Source organism: Hibiscus syriacus, unplaced genomic scaffold (genome assembly GCF_006381635.1).
Source record: "Hibiscus syriacus cultivar Baekdansim isolate YM2019G1 unplaced genomic scaffold, ASM638163v2 tig00110328_pilon, whole genome shotgun sequence".
Lineage (NCBI taxonomy): Eukaryota > Viridiplantae > Streptophyta > Magnoliopsida > Malvales > Malvaceae > Hibiscus > Hibiscus syriacus.
In genome coordinates this window covers 6,225,284-6,231,956 of record NW_024062685.1, presented here as the reverse complement: position 1 = coordinate 6,231,956, position 6,673 = coordinate 6,225,284, and the positions used below count along the sequence as shown (strand labels likewise).

The following is a 6,673-nucleotide window of genomic DNA, read 5'->3' as shown; positions in this document are numbered from 1 at the left end:
GTATTTAGAGTGTGTCCGAGTACTCAGGTAAGTTGGCTTGCTTTGGTTAGACCTAATCGGATTAATGGATTTGTTAGACTGTCGTTGGATGATTGGATCGGTTCTGTGGTGTATTTGGGTACAACGAAATTGTAAGCTCTTTGATTCAGATTATGTGACGGATGATTAATCACGGATTTAGAAATATTTTTCAGTATGGACAAACATAAGTTAACAACATAATTTTTTAATAGAGTAAGACACAAATAAGATTTCAGGGATGAGACAATCATTACAATAAGGAATTAAAAGTGTTTAAAGTTTACATCATTTTAAGTGTGTAAAGTTTGCTTAATACAAAAATAAGTATTTAAAGAATGTCAAATTTTCGAATACAAAAATAAGTGCTTGAAGAATGTCAATTTTTCGTTAAAAGTAAGTGTCAATTTTTCATTAAAAATAAGTGTCTAAAGTATACATCATTTTAAGCAAGTGTCTAAAGTTTACATCATTTATAGGTGACACGTGTCATGTTTAAATTTTCTTAAAAAATAAAATATTATTTAAATAAATCTTAAAAATTTTGGACGTAAGATGTGTCATTTAATAGTTTGATTTTTTTAATGATAAAAACTCAAAGGAAGAAAACTTTAAACACTTATTTTTAACGAAAAATTTTTAGATACTAAAAAGTTAATTTTAAGTATAATTTAAATACTTATTTTTACATTAAACCTACTTTTTTATCGTTCTATATGAACCTTATTATTTAAATATCTTTTCAATTTGATAACTGAATATAAATATTTCCTCAATTTAATGAGACCACGATGAAAAGCATACCAAATTAAATTTAATTTTAAAAAAAAAAATAGAGTGGTAACATAACACAACCCCAAAGAATCATCAAATTCAAAATGAGGTCTTGAAATTTAAAAATACTTAACAAATCTTTAAACTCTTATTTCTGTTAGATCTTTCTATTTGATCTCACCATTTGCTTGAATACCAACTTAAATCTGACAAATTATATGAACCAAATTTTGTAATTTTATATCTATTATATAAATAATATAGATCTAATATATTTTGAAAATATTAAATATTTTCAAAATTTGAAATCACATTTTGATCAAGACATTTAATGCTAGCGTAGAGTAAAGGGATCGGATTTTAATTCGGTTTCATGTCCACACAAAAATCCCTTCGAAAAACAGATGAAAGGAGTATAGTTTCCTACAGCCACACTTCACAGAAGCAGCTAAGCATTCAATCCCACATCCGAATACAAAGGAATAAATAACAAAAGCCAAATTAACTAAAATCTCTGAGTCTCTGATTAGGCAGACCAATTCTGATAACAAAAACCCGGGGGTGTCGAGAATCTCTACCGCCTCCTCATTCCGCGTCCACGGCCAGGGAAACCGCCTCCGCGCCCTCGGCCACCCATGGCACTTGCAGCAGCTTCTCCTTGTGCACTCTCCGACTGCAAAATTAAACACACCAGAGCAATAAAGGAGCTTTACAACACTGTAAATGGATGGGAACACAACAAGGCCTACAAGTAGTTCCACAAGAACTACTAAAGGAACCCAATAAAGCATGCTTCCAATTTCAGTTTCTTTTCATTAATAAAGGACCGACTGTAATTTCAAATTCAAGAAGATTACCCATATCGTTGGTGATTGAAAAATTCAACATCTTAACTATCATCCAGTTTTCTTAATTGTATTGAGATTCAAGACTCATTAAGGACATTTTCACGTGATCAAAAAAGAAAATAATTAAATGTTTATCTAACTAAAACTCCCATTTGCACTTTCTAGTCTACTTTTGAGCAGAAAACAACTAAACTTTTCTGGAGATCATAACCAAAAATTTAAATGTAGTTTCATCTATGTTTCATTATCATAATTTTTTTCTCATTGTGTCTACTAAGAGTATACGCAAGTCAATCTGATTGAATCAATATAGAGATGGAAGGATCACAGAAAAAAGAGCAAATGACAAACCACGGAATATAAAAAAGCATGCATGTACTTCTAGACAGGGATCATTTCAATGCATTACCTTGGGATTCTTGACAGTCTCGTCGACACTAAGAATAAGACATGCAGCCTCAGTTGCAGCATTGATGGCATTGATCTGTCAAGCAAACATTTTAGATGCCAGAGGCAACACAAAATTTATGAAGTTAAGATTAGAACATAAATTAAGGGTGATTTTGAAATTGGTCAAGCCACCTTTACAACTGATGGCTCCCACACAAAGTTTGCAAATGAATCTGCTATTCCACCAGTGTTGATGTCCACTCCATAAGGTGCACCCTCACCTGCCCAGAACCTCAAACTGTTTAAAGGAGAATCTTTCACTGATAACAATAGGGAATAGATGATAAAAAAGAAATTTTAAAAAAGAAATTTTTTGAAAAGAATAAAACCAGATGTAAGTGCATGCTTCTGCCTTAATTTGTTCAGCACATCGGTTGCGTCAAAGCCAGCATTGTCACAAAGCTGGCGTGGGATAACCTGAAGATGAGAAGAAACACCAAGATGTCACGTATTTTCCCAATAGTTAAATGCAGAAGTTTTATCTTGATAGAATGCCATGTTACATCCTACTTTCCCAAATATATTGTTCTCGTGATAAAAATTGTTTTCTCATACATTCCTGAATTGATAAAGTCATACTACGTCAGCAGCATTATACAGTGATCTCCAAACAAAAGCATACACAAGCAAGGAAAATGAACTGTATATATAAAATCTTCCCACAGGTATATCAAATAAACTTTTTTTCTGGAAATTATTCACACAACAGGCCCCCTTTGAAAAGATATATAAATTCAAATTTGTGCATCCATATTCAAAAAAAATATAATGATAATTCAAAAGGTTCAGCAAAATCACGTGAGGCTTTAGCATAAAATTAATGTCGTGGCTCGTCTACATGTGTATATGCATGTCGAGCAATGACTTATTTTGCATAAAAACTCAAAAAATAACTCCCCCCCCCCTTTTTGGTACAGAGGAGGCCAAAGTCTAGGGGGAAACTGGGGAAGAGAAATTCACAAATTCTAGGGACAAGACCCATCTTTGCAAGAACCTATAAGATGGGTGGCAGTTTGGGCTAAGCCAAGAAGAAAAAACAAAGGGCGGAAACACCTACCTCAAGTGCTTTTGCATAAGAGTTGATAAAAAGTTGAGATTTTCCAGCTATTGTGCGTGCATGCTGCCTCAAGTATCTACTTATCTCCATCTGCCAGCAAAGGCAAGCTTCACATATTGAGATCAAACATTGTCTTCGAATATGTTTAGCAATTCACTAGTTATTGTAAATACATACATCTATTGCACCACCTCCAGCAACTACAGTAGAGTTCTTCAAAGCTCTTCTAACAATCATAATTGCATCATGTAAGCTCCTCTCAGCTTCTTCAATGAACTGGAAATAATAATGCATATAGTTTCCAACATCAGTATGAAACAGTAATGCACATTAATATGTAACACTAGTAAAAATATGAAAACCTGATCAGCTCCACCACGTAGAACTAAGGTAGCTGTCCGTCCTGACGGGCAACCGCTGAATATATTAAACCTTTCATTTCCAACCTGCTTTTCCTCAAAAGCCTCACATGTTCCCAGAACCTTTAAAGCAACAAAGAATAAATTTAAATTTAAGAAGTTCAATAAGCACTGAAAAGTTGGAAAGGTTAAACTTGGGAGGGGAGGAGTTGGCCGCATTTCCATAAGTATATATAAACCTCATCAATTATGTTGTTAACGGATGTCTGTATGGTTCCACCAGTTGCAGCAGCCACCCGGTGAAGATCTTCCTCAGTTACACGACCAGCGCAGAAAATATCTCTGTCGGCAAAATACTGCCAACAAACATTCAGGTCAATAAAACTTGAGAGAATAAAAAGTCATAGTTACTGACAAGCATCACTTCTCAAAGTCCCATGCAAAAGCAAAACTATCAATATAGATAACATAGGTGCTAGAAATAAATAGATATGTCATAATAACGAAGTGCCAAATATGGCTACATAAACTTTTTACAAGGTCCAACAAAAGAACTCATACAAGCAGGTAGCAAAGTAGCAAGAGAGAAGAATGCCATAAGTCTTCCGCAGTCACCAGATAAAACTTATTTTCACAACCAAAAACATGTATCAACTCAATTTAGTCGCAACATAACCACAAAAGGAAAATGCTTATAAATATTGTGTTAGTTATGAATAGCTAAAGGGACATGTTTAAAGAAATACAAATACAGCATTTACAATCAAGGCAAAATCTCACACCTGTGTTGCCAAATCACCAATAGCCAACCGAGAGAGAACAACTTTTGCACCACTCTTCACACATTTATCCAACTTGTCATAAATGATATTCCATTCTGCATCAACAATTGATTGATATTGTGATGGATCTGAAAGTCTGTAGCATATAAAACAAAAGATAAGAGTCAACACTGACTTATGGAAAAATAATTCAAACCAGAGATTGCAAAAACAACTACCTTATCTCGGCATTCTCTTTCTCAGATTTCAGTTCCAACTCAATGTTTAACAGAAGTATTTTGGGATTCAAAAACTTCTTTGGCTGCTGTTCGAAACCAGCATATGAAAATGTCTTTTTAAAGGCAACACCATTAACCAAAAAAAGAGTCCCTCATATTACCTCCAGGAACCTTGCAAAAGAAGAATAATAATCAATTTTGATGTTGCAGTGGTATTTAATACAAGAGACATAAACTTGAACCCATATTTTAAACCTTATAAAAATCAAAGTCAAATTGATGCCCACCCCATTTCCTAAAGGTACATTGCAACAGTTACACTTACATGAAGCTAAATCCCTAATGGATGAGAATCTAAACATAAAGAACAGCCAAGTGCCACACACAGCTAGGAAGTAAGATAGTGCAATATAAGACACACTGGGTCCAAAACATCATTTCCCTAACAAAGTTTAAGGAGTCGTTTCAAAAGATCCAAGTATAAATATCAGGGGGGGGGGGGAAGAAAAACGGCAAAAAAAGGTTGACAATGACGCATGAAACAGAAGACTACCTTCTTAATTCCAATCATATTTAATCTATCTTCATTTCCAATTGCAATAACAGCATCCACAACCATTGATGCAAAGAACTCCTTTTCTCCACCAATGAGTTTTGAAGAAAGTGTAGTTGCAGCACATTTAGCTAACAAGCTTTTCTTCTCTTCTAGACTTTTCCCCTCTATACTGACAGCAAGTTCTTTGATCTTCTCAATAGCCTGCCCATTAGGTAAAAATTCAGCATAAATAGACTCATAAAAACTACTGCAACATCTAAACCATGAAAGGAGGCTAAAACACAAACTCACCAAATTGCAAGCGGTTCGATAACTGCGAATAAGATTTTGAGGGTGGACTCCATCCTCAACAAAAGGCTTGGCCTCTTTCAAAAATTCTCCAGCTAGCAGTACAACAGTTGTAGTACCATCACCAACCTGCAAGACACAAGAAAGTTAAGTAAACAAACTAAATAGCATGAAAAACAGTGGATCCCGATAACACCAATATCTTCAAGCAGATTCATGATGCTGAACAAAACCAACTTCAAATTAAAATATTAGTTTTGTAATGAAAACCCAAGGTCCAAGCAACTATTTTAACTACAATTCAACTAAAACTAGAGAAAACGATTCGGAATCTACAACAAAAAAAGGAGTGAAAGAAAAAGAACGACGAGAGTGACCTCTGAGTCCTGAGATTTAGCAATATCAACGAGGATCTTGGCGGCAGGATGGACAATATCAAGAAGCTTCATGATGGTGGCGCCATCGTTGGAAATGGTGACATTTCCTTTGTCATCGTGGATGAGTTTGTCCATGCCCCTGGGACCCAGGGTCGTTCTAACCACATCAGCCACGGCGGTGCAAGCGTTGATGTTGCTGACTAGCTGCGCCTTCCCCTGGGAAGTGTCCGTCCCTTCTTTCAAAAGAATGATTTGAGGTTGCTGAAATGAATAAAAGAGAAGATTTAGTAGAGTTAAAAAAGCAATTCAACACACCAAGAAAAATGAGTGAAGAAAAGTGAAGTTACCAGCATGGATGCCATTGCTGCTAGGGTTTTGCTTTCTGTTTTCGGAGGAAGAGAGGTGCAGAGTGAGACGGGGGAAGGGTATTCGAGCTCTTTCTTAAGTTCTTTTATGGGTTCAAGCTTTTAACTCTTTGTGAAGGCTTTTGGCCCATGAACGTAAATAAAGGAGAGATTTTTTTTGGTCTCGGCTAAAAGTAGGCTTATTTTCTCTCTTCTGGTTTATGACCCAACTTCAAAGCTTATCACTTCGGCGGCTCTTGTGAAAACCCATCATCAAGATAGCTTAATCATGACTCAGCTGCGTTCTTTTAGACGGATGGTTATCAACTGTTCCGCTTCTTCTGAGCTGGGTTCCTCCCCAGACCCCATGAACAGAAGGTATGTATTTTGAGTTTTGATGCTCAGTGTGGGTCTTGTAGTCGTATTGTTATAATTTGACGAAATATTCTATGGTATGTGCTTATATTGGTAATTCTATTATAATTCTGATAATAAGTGGACATTAATTTCGAGGAAAAGTGGAAATTCCAAGATTCTTGCACTGTGTAACATATGTAAGTAGAAACCGGAAAATAGTGGAAATGGATTTGCTCTTTGAACAA

At 35.4% G+C, this 6,673-nt stretch overlaps 1 pseudogene; it reads right to left on the bottom strand.

Moving 5' to 3' along the window:
* Positions 1 to 1,124: 1,124 nt before the first annotated feature.
* Positions 1,125 to 6,200, bottom strand: LOC120118566 (annotated as a pseudogene).
* Between the last annotated feature and the right edge of the window lie 473 nt (positions 6,201 to 6,673).